Source organism: Numenius arquata, chromosome 12 (genome assembly GCF_964106895.1).
Source record: "Numenius arquata chromosome 12, bNumArq3.hap1.1, whole genome shotgun sequence".
NCBI classification, from domain to species: Eukaryota; Metazoa; Chordata; class Aves; order Charadriiformes; family Scolopacidae; genus Numenius; species Numenius arquata.
Window position 1 is genome coordinate 4,146,407 of NC_133587.1, and position 11,995 is coordinate 4,158,401.

General features: G+C 61.8%; 1 pseudogene; it reads left to right on the top strand.

The window, feature by feature from the left end:
• Positions 1-5,757: 5,757 nt before the first annotated feature.
• Positions 5,758-7,152, top strand: LOC141471180 (ammonium transporter Rh type A pseudogene; annotated as a pseudogene).
• The last annotated feature ends 4,843 nt before the right edge of the window (positions 7,153-11,995 follow it).

Genomic DNA, 11,995 nt, shown 5'->3' on the forward strand with positions numbered 1-11,995 from the left:
AGAGCGGGTGCTGCTCCCCATTCCCCATACCACGCAGCTCCTCCAGCTCTCCGGAGCATCCCGGTCCCCACGGGGGCTGCAGCGGCACGGGGGCCGGCAACCGGCCGGAGCAGCTGCTTGCCGGCTGGGGCTGCCGGTTGAGCTGCGGTGGGCTGCTCGGCAGAGCTGGCCTCGGCACAGGGCTGGCGCTGCCCGGCCTCCCCGCGCCCAGCGTGGGACGGATGAAGACGTAATGAAGCGGAATCTGCTTTCTTTCATTCTTCTCAAGAAACACGGCGCTACGGAGGGCTGCGCTGCCGCTCGATCCGGGGAGAGACACGCTCTGACCCCGACTCCATCCATTTTTGCAAATCGCTGTCTGCGGTGACAAAGATGCGGGGACAAATATTTGATGTGACACCACCCACCCCCCCCCCCCAAACCTGAGGCTGGCACTCACATGCTACTTTCTGGTGGCATCGCTGCCCCAAATAAATAAGAATTTGCTGTGGTATTTTACACAGCCCAAGGGTCTGTCACCTAAAAGCATCTTCCCCAGCTGGCCAAGCTCTGCTCTGGAGTAGCCCCAGACCCCAGGGGTCTCAAGCAGCGGTTGGCACAGCCGGTGAGAGCCCCCTGGTACTCTCTGGCACTGCAGCCCAGAGGAGCGAGCTGGCATGGGGTTGGTGTGTCCCAGCGCTCTGCTTAAAGCCCAGCCCCACGGCAATGAAATACGGCTGCTTCTGGAGCAGAGGGTGGTGCCAGTGGGGGCACAGAATATGACACAGCACGGCATGGCATGGCACAGCATGGCACGGCATGGCACGGCACCAGGACAAGCCTCGTGCTTGCAGAAATGCCACCCAGAGACGCCAGCACCTCGGGGCCACTTCAGTCACAACCCAGCCGAGCATTTGAAAGCAGAGCATGGCAGTTTATTCCTTATTTATCCTTTAGTTCACCAGCATCTCCCCATCTCACCAGCCCCTCGGGACCCATCCCGTTCAGGAGCTCACGTGGGAGCAGGTGCAGCCCCGTCGGGGCTCAGCACCCTTCACCCCAGCCCAGACCCCCCCGGCACTTTCAGGACCCCCACCCCACAGGACTCCCCACCCCGTGGGACCCCCACCCATAGGTCCGGGGGGCCAGGGGTGCCCACCTGGGTACGGGGCGGGCGGCGCGCTCGCGCCCGCGCTGCTCGGCACAGTTGGTTATCGTTACATTTGGCATCAGTCGCTTCCATTGGGCTCCATAGGGGAGGGAGAGAGAAAAAGGAAAACTCAGCTCAGGGCGATTTAATAAGTTCAGTGTTACGAGCTGGGGAAAAGCTGTGGAACACACAAGTGGTAACGCAGGATTAATCTTTCCTTTAGTCTTGGGAATTATGTTTTCATTAATCCTAATTTTTCCAGATGTTTCACTCCTTATACCATGCTCTTCAAAGCCTCTGTGGCTGCAAATTCTAATGAAGCCATGAGAACATTTTAAAGAGAAAGATTCAAAGCTTAAATTGCTTCCTTTTTTTTTTTTCTTTTTCTTTTTCTTTTTTTTTCCTTTTTTTTTTTTTTTTTTAATCCCCCCTCCTTCTTTTCCCCCCGGTTGGGCTGTCAGGGAGTGCATGCGTGTGCGGTCCCAGCGCCTCCACATGTTGTGTTACACAATGTGCTAACAAGATGGAGAAGGCCACTCGGACCGCGTGATGCCGGTGTGACGTCTGTTGGGCTTTGTGTCGTGTTCCCCCCCCCCACCCCCGAGTGGGACCCGGTTGCGAGGGGCTGGGGGGAGAGGGGGGCTGGCCCCCCCGCCTACCTCCTGACAGACGGCACCAGGACTCCTGGGATCAGGGCTGGACGGGAGCTTTTAAAACGCTGGTGGTGCTCGCTCCCGGCGCGCTCAGACACAGGGCGGGTGTTTATGTAGGACCTACAGAGGGGATGGAGAGTGAGCCAGGTGAAGCCCAGCAGGCAGCTGGAATTTTGGGGAATTTTGGGGTGCTCCGGGCTCAGGAGAGTGGCTGGAGGAGAAGAGTGATGCCGAGGCCAGGGATGCCATCATCTGTCCCTACCCACCGCGTGGTGCCTCAGCCGGGCGTCCACTCGCTGCCCCGTGGGGATGAAGCCGGAGCTTCCTCTCCCTCCTGCCCAGCAGCGGGTCCCCAGCACCCATCCCTGGCTGCCAGCACATCACCACGGGGTGGGGGCACCTGGCCACCCCCCTGCCACCATGGCGTCCCCAAACCTTCTCCAGCCAACCCCAGCCTGGCGCAGCCGCAGGATCCGGCCGCCACCGCCCGGCTGGGCTGAGCATCCATCCCCTCCTCGCCGGGAGCCCTCGTCTGACGCAGGAGGTCAGACAAGACGATCGGAACAATCCTCCCGGTCTCCAGCGCCCGGGATTCAGATCCATGTACTTATATGGCCTGCAAAATGCGGCGGGAGCATGACCAACGTCTGGAAATCCAGATATGACTAGATCCCTTCATTAGTAATTTCTTGTACATGACTTTCTAGACCATAGGGATTTGTTAAATTTGCAGGAGTGTTTTCTCACAGTGCCATGGACTGGCTGTTGCCAGCATATATTGGCTCGGATCTGTCAGATCCTGTTGCCTTATATGACCCTCGGTTAATTCAGCTTTTCTTTGTATCCAGCCCTCAGCAGGGAACTCCTCTAGCAGTCTCAGCGTGGATCATGCTAAAATGGTTCCCCAGTCCTCCTGCCATAAAACAACTGCCCACACAGTGAAAGGGGGACGTGGGGGGTGGAATTCAATGGTCCCCTCCCCGCCGCCCCGGCCCTCGCCAGATGCTTCCTCCATCCCCGCTCCTTCGGTGCCGAAAGAAGTCTCTCCGTGCCTGGAAAATGTTACTGGAGGGACCGGACCTTCCCCCCGGTGCTGGGTCCCCCCGATGAGGACCGTGGCATCCCACCGGCACACCCTGCACCCCGGGGTTAATCATTCGCCGCCCTCGGGGGTGCTCCGGGGCTGGGGGGGAGACTTTCACCTTCCCAGCGACCTCTTGAAACTTCGACCTTCTTTTATGGGTGCCATAAAGGTTATTTTTTAATCTGCGCCCCGGCGGGGTTTCTCCCCCTCTCTGCAGCGGGGTCGTTGGACTGGGGAGCACTCGGGCATCGCTGCTTTCTCACCTCATCTGGTCCGGGGAGCGAGGAGGCTAAACGGGATGGCCTTGTTCCCAAGGGAAGGGGATGGTGGTACCAAACAGCTCGGCACAGGAACGTGGGGGTGGTTGGCCCTGGTCTCCAGCACCGTGCCCTGGTGCTGGCACAGCTCAGGCCCACCTTGGATCCAGCAGATCTAGGGATGCTGGTGGGAGGGATGCAGGGGGCTGCGGGTCACGAGGGAACCTTTCCATTGACTTCTGCCCCTCTGGGAGCCTGGATAGGCATCCCAAATCCCCAAGTGCTGCCAGGGCAAGAATTCTAGGTGGAAAAAGAACACGTGTGCAAGGACATCCCGCTGAGCCTGCAACTCCCTATCACCCACAGACCGAGATAAGGAGCCATGTGCTTTGGGACAACAGTGTCACCTCACGAAACACCCCTGTCCCTGAGCCCAGCAGCCTGACCCCGTGCTGCTGCTTCCCCATGTGCCCCCACACAATATCTGCTTACCTGGCAAGCCGAGTCCAGGGAGGGCACCCCAACCTCCCGGTGTCCCCACGCCTCCATCCCTTCCCAGAGGTGACATCTGAATCTAGGAGGGCTTTTACATCCTAAACCTCCCACCATGATGCTTGTCCTCTCCAGCAGATGTGGCAGTGCTGAGATGTTCCAGGAGAACACATCCCTTCCAGCATCCTCCTCCTCGCAGGAGGCACTCTGCCGTAACTTTGCAATCTTCGAAGCACTCTGCTTTTTAAAAGACCTGTTCAAAAGCTTTTTCTTTTAACCTTTTTTTTTTTTTTTTTTTTTAACTCACCTTAAAAAAGGCCCAAAGTGAAGCGGGAAGGGGAGGGCTTGAGCCGCTGCAGGGCAGCAGGAGAGGAGCGAGCATGCAACCCCAAGGGTCTGCACGCCGTGGTGAGCTCTGCCCTTGCTCCCACACAGCTCCCTTGCTCAGCCAGGGCCAAAACGCTTCCCCCAGCTCCTGAAGGGCAACCCAGCTCCTCCATTTCAAGAGCTCTGAGCATCACCTTGGGGTTTTATCTCACCTGTCATCAACCAAAGAGCTTTCACCTCACCAGGCTGTCCTCTTGAAAATAAATCCCTTTGGTGGGATGGTGTGACATGCGAAAGGTTACAGGTGAGGGCTCAGGGGGCTGAAATCACCTTTCTTTGCCTTTTTTATACCAACAAGGGGTGAGGGAGGCTTTGTCTGCCTCCCCTCGTCCCTGCTGCTGGTGGAGGTGGGAGCTGGGAACAGCCACGGGCAGTGGGTTGGGATGTGTCCCAGTGCGGGCACGGGCAGGAGCAATGGGAGCATCCTGCACACTCATCCCATCCCATCCCATCCCATCCCATCCCATCCCATCCCATCCCATCCTTGGCTACCCCTGGAACACCAGAGAGAAACGTACAGCACCGAGGGGACCCCAGCCCCATATTTCCTTGGGCGAGGGATCCCGTTAGCAGCACTGGCCGTGTGGCAGGGACACGTTAGGGGCAGACAAAGCATCCCGGGTCCCATCCCACAAACCCCTGCAGCTCCCACCACCCCTCTGCTGCCGTTGGCCATGGCTTGGGTGCAACGCAACCCCTCCTCAACCCCCCACAGGCACTGCCTTCAAAGCACCTCCTCCTATACGTTGCCCCCATTTCCAGCATCTTTGGGTTGAAAAATGGCCGGGGAGGGTTTGGCAGAGGAGCCTCGCGCAGATTATTCAACAATTGTTTCCCATTTTGCGCCCTCGCCTGCCTCATCCTCCAGTAACAATGACGAAGAGCGGCGCGGAGCCAGCGCCCGCGGCAGGGGTGTTGAGATCAGGGACAGCACAAAAATATCTTCTCTCTGGAACAAATATTTACCAACCCTTCTGCCTTTTGTTCTTGTGGTTCTCATATATTTTTTTTTTTATATATTTTTTTTTTCCAGACATTCACTGGCAAAATGTCACACTAAGCAGCAACCCAGAAACTTCGGGGTAGCTGCTTGGCTGCTCTGGGCTTTGTTTTTCTCGCGCGCTAATTGTTAATGAATTTCCAGCCATTCAAGCCAACACAAACCTGTGAGAAAATGATCTTTTCAGCCCCGATTTCGGAGCTTTACGGCGCTTCGCAAAAATCCGGGCAGTTGCCGAGCAAAACGTGCATCATCCTGCAGCGTGGGGTGGTGGCGGTGCCAGAGCCATCCCCGGATGGGATGTGACAGAGCCAGACCGGGAGCTGGGGGGGTTCTGAGCTCCCAGCATCACTCCTGGGGCTTCAGTGGTCCCCGCTCCCTGGGATGGGGATGGGTTAATTGGGGTGCACACTGTGGTACCCTCATCCCTGGCCGGCTCCTCACAGATTTTCCTTCTCCCCCACCCGCCCCATGGCAGGTTTTTCTTGTTTCCCTTCAAAATCGTAACCCCCCTCATGTCCATTTTTTATGGCGGCCAAACAAGAGCACGTGGGTAATTTATGGGCGTTGTGTTTAGAGAAGGGAGGGGGAAAGAACTTCTTCTGGCACATAAACTTATGTCTTCAGTTAAAAATTAACCGTGGCCATAAAACCCCGATGTAGGAGCAAGCGGAGCTCACCCGGCAGGTACTCCCAGGCTGCCGACCCACACCCAGCCACCCCACCGGTCACCGTCCCCTTCTGTCCACCCCGGGATGGCCACACCGTCCCCCTCCCGCCCCCGCCGCCTCCTGCCCCTCTCCCTGGGCCTCTTTCAGGGTGCCCTGCTCCTCTTCTTCGCCCTCTTCGTCACCTACGACAAGCCCTCAGCGCAGGTGGAGGATGCCAGCTTGGTGGCCATCCAGCTCTACGGCATCTTCCCCCTCTTCCAGGACATCCAGATGATGCTGGTGGTGGGGCTGGGGCTCCTGCTGACGTTCCTGCCCCACTACGGGCTCAGCGCCCTCACCCACAACTTCCTCCTGCTCAACTTCTCCACGCAATGGGCGCTGGTGCTGCAGGGCCTGCTCCATCACTTCCACCACGGACAGGTCCACCTGGACCTCCACAACCTCCTCACCGCTGAGTTCGCCGCTGTGACGGTGCTCATCTCTGTGGGGGCCATCCTGGGAAGGACCAGCCCCTGCCAGCTCCTCGTCGTGGCCGCCTGTGAAGTCCCCGTCTACCTTGCCAGTGAGTGGGCCATCGTCACCCATCTGGGCGTCCTGGACGTGGGGGGCACCATCACAATCCACGTCTTCTCCTGCTATTTCGGCCTTGGTGTGTCCAAGGCTCTGTTCAGGGCAGTGCAGCAGCCAGTGCACCCCAAGGAGACCCCAACGCACCGCTCCGACCTCATGTCCCTTGTGGGGACACTCATCCTCTGGGTTTTCTGGCCCAGCTTCGTGGCCGTCCTCTGCCAGCCGGGAGATGCCCAGCACCGTGCCATCCTGAACACCTTCCTGGCCATGAGTGCCGGTGCTGTGACCACCGTGGTGGCCTCCAGCCTGCTGGAGAGTGACGGAAAGCTCAGCCCTGGCCACCTGCAGAATGGCAGCCTGGCTGGCGGGGTGGCCATCGGCGCGGTGGCTGACATGGCCATGCCACCGGTGGCCGCCCTTGCCCTGGGCAGCCTCTCGGCCGTGGTGTGTGTCCTTGGCTTCAGGTTCCTCACCCCACTCCTGGTGAGGAAGCTTGCGCTCCGGGACCAGTGTGGCATCCACAACCTCCATGGCTTGCCCGGCATCCTCGGTGCCATGGCCAGCACTGTGGCAGTCCTGGTGGCATCCAAGGACACCTCCGGGTCCCACTTCTCCCAGGTGTCCCCCACTGGGGGCAATGCTAGAGAGGAGGCATGGGGACAGTGGGGGGACCACAGGGCGGGCAGGCAGGCGCTGTGCCAAGCGGTGGGGCTGGCGGTGGCCATCGGTGGCTCGCTGCTTGCTGGGCTGCTCACCGGTGTCGCCCTCCGGCTGCCCTGCCTGGCCCAGCCACCCGAGCGGCTCTGCTTTGATGACTCGCTGTATTTTAAGATCCAGGACCAGGCTGAGAGCCCAGAGCCAGGTGACGCTCCTGAGGAAGGAGCCCTGGCTCTGAAGGAGCGGGTTTAGACACTGGCATGAGTGCAGCCATGGGGAGGGCCAGGGGACCGGCTTTCTGCCCCCGTCACCTGCAGGAGATGCTGCCTGTGCCCGCTCCCTGCCCCATGCCTGGCTCCGGCCGCCAAGGATGCTGGCAGGGCCGGGGCAGCACTACGGGTCCCTTCTCCATCCTCCCACCCCGAGTCTGCAGACCCCCCCCTCCTCTGCCCTGGATGCTCCCAGGATCCCTCCATCCCCAGCAGATACCAAAGAAACAACCGGCTCAGGGTGTTTCCCCCTGAGATGGTTGATAACTCATGGCTAACCCAAACATCCTCGCCACAGGGCTCCGGCACCGGCTGCTTCACTCCTGGGGGTTGGCATCACCATGTGCGATGCCCACCCCAACCCTTGCCTCCAGCTCTCACTCCGGGATCCCCTGCCTGGAACAGGCAGCACCCGGCGAGGGCTCCCGGCTCCAGACACGGCGCGGGACTCAGCATCCACTCCCTGGAGGGTGGAAACGCAGCATCGGGATGAGGTGGGATGAGCTGAGCTGGCTCCAAGCGAGGGATTTTATAGGGATTTGATAACCTGCGCTGGGCAATCCGCTCGCCAGGACACGCTGCAAAGGGAGGTGCCAGCTTTTTTTACCACCGGTGCAGCAAGCGGAGATGAGGACACAGCCCAAGCAGGGTGAGGACTCTTGCAGAGAGCCTGGATGCAGAAGCGATCTCCACCCCACAGCACCCTCATCCCACCCTGAAGCCGGGGCTGGGAAAGCCATGCCAGCATCCCAGGGTGCTGGGGGGCCCCGGGGAAGAGCAGCGGCCCCAGTTCCATCCCGCCCTGGGCAGCGAGCCGCTTCCACCCCGCGGAGGACAAAGCCTGCGGTCCATCGCTGGCATGTGGCAAGCTGCGAGCGCGGGGCCGCATCCTGCCCGGGGAGCGAGGGCTGTGATTCACATCCCACCCACCCCCCCCCCCCGCCCCTCCATGAGTCACCGCTGCCCCTGCGCCACCACGGATCCCACTGCTGCGGAGACAATGTCGGCGATGCTTGCGGGCTCCCGAGGGGGTCGAGGCAACTAAACCCCCTCAACCCCCCCCACCCCCCCGGCCAGTGCCAGCCGCAGGAGCGGGGGGCTCTCGGCGCGGTTTGGGGTCCCAAACCCCACGCTGGATCCCCACCGCCCGGCGTGGCCCCAGGCAGAGCCGGCACCAAGAGGGAGCGAGGCAGGGGAATTCGCCCTCCAATAATCACAAACAGGCTCGGGAGCCCGGGCGTGTTTGGTTAATTGTTAGAATAAAATATTGCCGAGCTCTGACAAAGGAATCCTGCCCCGCAGCCCGGCGCGGCCGAACAATGGGCCCCGGTGCAGGATGCCGCGGGCCGAGCAACGGGGCCGGGGGCCACGGCAGCGGGGGGTAAAGCGGTCCCCCCCCCCGGTCTCCAGCCGAGCCCCGGTGGCCCCCCGGCTTCTCAGCATGGCCGTGCCCCGTGCTGGTGTTGGAGCCACGGCGCACCCGCTGCCGGGCTCCCGCTGGGCGTCGAGAGCTGCTGGAGCCTACGCCCGCCCAGGAGCTGCCATACCATGGGGGCCGGGATGGGGAGCATCCAGCCTGCCCTTCCGCCGAGCCCAGCATCCCGGTCCCGCCGGCTTCCCCCAGTGCCGAGGCCTGCCGGCTCCAATGCCCGGCTCCGGCTCCGGCGGCGGGAAGGAGGGTGCATGGGGCTGGCAGTGCCCATGGCTGCAGCCACCCCCTGGGGAAGCAGCCGTGGAGAGGAATCACACGCACACGCACGCACGCACACACATGTATTCACATGCACACCCCCTTGCACATGCATGTACACACACATATTCACACGCACACCCCCATGTTCATGCATGCACTCACACAAAACGGGGTGCACGCATTCATGCGCACACACATACATGCACGGACACACATACAACCGCATGCACACACACATACACACATGCCTACACATGTACATGTATGCACATGCGTGCATGGACATATACATGCCTTTGCACACACGTGCAGCCCTGAAGCTTCAAACCTCTTGCCGGCGGAGGTGGCAGTGGAGCTGGGCAGAGCTGCTTTCCCACATCCCCCAGCCCTTCCCGGCGAGGATGCAGCCTCCCACCGAGCACTCAGCGGGGGGAGCGGGTGACGGGGGTGTGGGGAGGGAGAGCCCCCGGAGCTGGGCCTGGGCGCACCCCGCCTCTCGGCTGGCATGTCCTGGCACGGGCACCCCAGCACGCCGTGGCACAATCTGGTTTGCAGATGCCTCCAGAAACCAGAAACGGGCCCAGGAAACAGGGGAGGGAGGGGAGGGTCAGCACTTTCCCGCTGCCTGGAGGGGCTCGGGCACCCGGTATCCCATGGCTGGGGGTGCCAGGACCCACTTGGGCTGTGGCACAGCTCCATGCAGCCCCGCTCCCTGCCGTCCCCGTCCCCCGGGACCCGCCGTCCTCCAGCTGGAGCCGGGCAGCGATGCCGCTGGGTGTTGCCGCCCCGCGCCCGGCTCTCCCCGCTCCTCCAAACCAGCCGCTCTCTCCAAAGGATGGAGCAGTAAAATATTCAGCAGAGCCCCCAGCGTTTATCACACCGTAAATCTGGCCTTTCAACAGCTTTACGATGCTGCAGGGAGATGGGAGAGAACAAAAACGCTGCTCTGCTTCGTCAGGCACAGCCTGCGTGTGCCAGTGCCCCCAGCGCTGGGGCTGGAGGGGACGGGTCCCCAGCCCGGCTGGCGAGGGGGATGAGGACCGAAGCAGGGGGTTCGTGTGGGTGAGGGTCATTCCTCCCCCCCCCAGATACCAGCCAGGGGGGCTGCTGGCACCCCAGGATGGTGGCAGCTCTGCTGCAGTCCAGGGGCAGTTGCGTTTCGGTGGGAGAGTGATGGTGCAAAAGGGAGAAACGTGCCTCCGGCATCGGCTCTGCGGAAACGCAGCAGCCACCGTCCCCTGGCACGGTCCCTGGGCACGGCACCTTGGCACGATCCCCCAGCGCGGTCCCTGGGCACGGTCCCCCAGCACGGTTCCCGGGACACACTGGGTTCTGCCACTGCCTCCGAGCTCCATCCAGCTGGGTTGGGATGCAGGACACCGGCCCCTGGTAAGGACCGCCAGTCCCTGTCCCTATCCCTGTCCCCATCCCCATTCCCATCCCCGTGGCCCCAGCAGCGCTCGCCACCGACCCCCCACCTCCCGGGGGGCCCCTGCCGTGATTGCAAAACAAGCGGGGAGGGGAGGAAGCCGTGATTGCGCTGTTTGCACGGCGCTCGGATGCATCTGGCGAGGCCATCAGCCGGCGGCACATGGCACGGTGCGGGGGCTGAGGGCACGGCCAGCGAGCCACCCCACCCCACCCCACCCCACCCATCCCCTCCAGCTCTAACACGCATGTGTGCAGCCTTTACACGCGTGTCACATCCTGCTCCACAGCGTGCCCAAGAGCACATACGGCATCCCCGCATCCACCTCGCCCGTGGACCACCCGGACCACAGGCAAGGTGGGGGGCTGGCCAGGCTGGCCAGGCACTGACTGGTTGCCAAGCGGCTAGCACAGCATGGGGCCGGGGGGGGCCACGGCGACAGCGGCTGCTGGAGCCACATCAGAGCGGCCCCCCCAGAGCAGCCAGGAGCGTGCGGTGCTGCCCTCGAAGGAAATGCGCTCACTCCCATGTGCTGCACACTTGGGTTCGCCTCGCTGCTATTTTTATTTGACTTTTCAGGGCCCGTTTCCTTTTTCCGGCTGTTTTTGCTGTGATTCCACCGGCGCTTCGACCTCGCTTTTCCCCTCCCTCCCTTTTGCCTCTTCCTTCACTCTTTCCTTCCTTTCCATGCACTCATTCTTGCCGCTGCCGCACCGGGGTCCCTCTCCCCCCGCCTTCCCTCCCCGCAGCCGGTGCTTGCCGGTGAATTTGCGGTGAGCTCGCGGCAAGCGTGCCGATGCCTGTAAACCCCCCCCCCCAAAAAAAACCACCAGTACTTGCCTCCCACCACCCTTCAGATGGCAAACGGGCAGCACCGGGCACAACATCCCTATTCCCTGCCTGCAGAGGCAACCGGGGCGAGATGCTGGGGTTGGCGGGGGCGGGAGGGGGGGGTCCACGGGCAGGACACAGTGATTTCCCAGCTCGGCTCCATCTGCCTTCCCCTGTTGCTGCCTGGGCGGGGAGGGTAATGAAAGGGGTGGGGGGGGTGGGTTATTGCTCTGTTTTATCTGGGAAGGTGTTGACGGGTCGGCGGCGAAGGGAGGGGGGGGGGGGGACTTTGCTCCAAGGCTTGATGCAGAAAAAGGTAGTGAGTCACCCTGGCCCAAGCCACCATCCTGCTCTTCTCGGTGGACAAGCCACCGGGTCCCTCCGAGGCGTTGCGGTTGTCCCGGCCGTGCCGTGCCGCGGGGACCGCGGCACGGCACGGCCGGGACAACCGCAACGCCCCGGAGGGACCCCCAGCCCCATCCATAGGATATCGACCATCAACAGGGCTATTTTGGGATGCTGGGGGGGGGGGGTGGTTGTGGTGGTGTCGTTACGTTTGGGGGTGATGGTTGTGGGGAGGAGAAATAAGAAAGAAAACTCAAACCTAAACCCATGTGAACCCTCCCGTGGAGGCAGCAGAAAGGGCCGGAGGAAAAGGTGGTAGATTTCAAGCCCGGTCACTCCTCCTCCCCAAGCACCCCGAGGAAGAGGATGGAGGTGGGAGGAAGGAGCCTGGGCATGGTGGGGCCAGCCAGGGAGGAATGTGGCACTGGTGGCAGAACGGTGCAGCTCCGGGAGGCTGCTGGCATCAGGATGTGCCGAACCACGGCTCCCTGCGTGGGTCCTGCTGCCGGTGCCAGCCTGCCCCGTGTC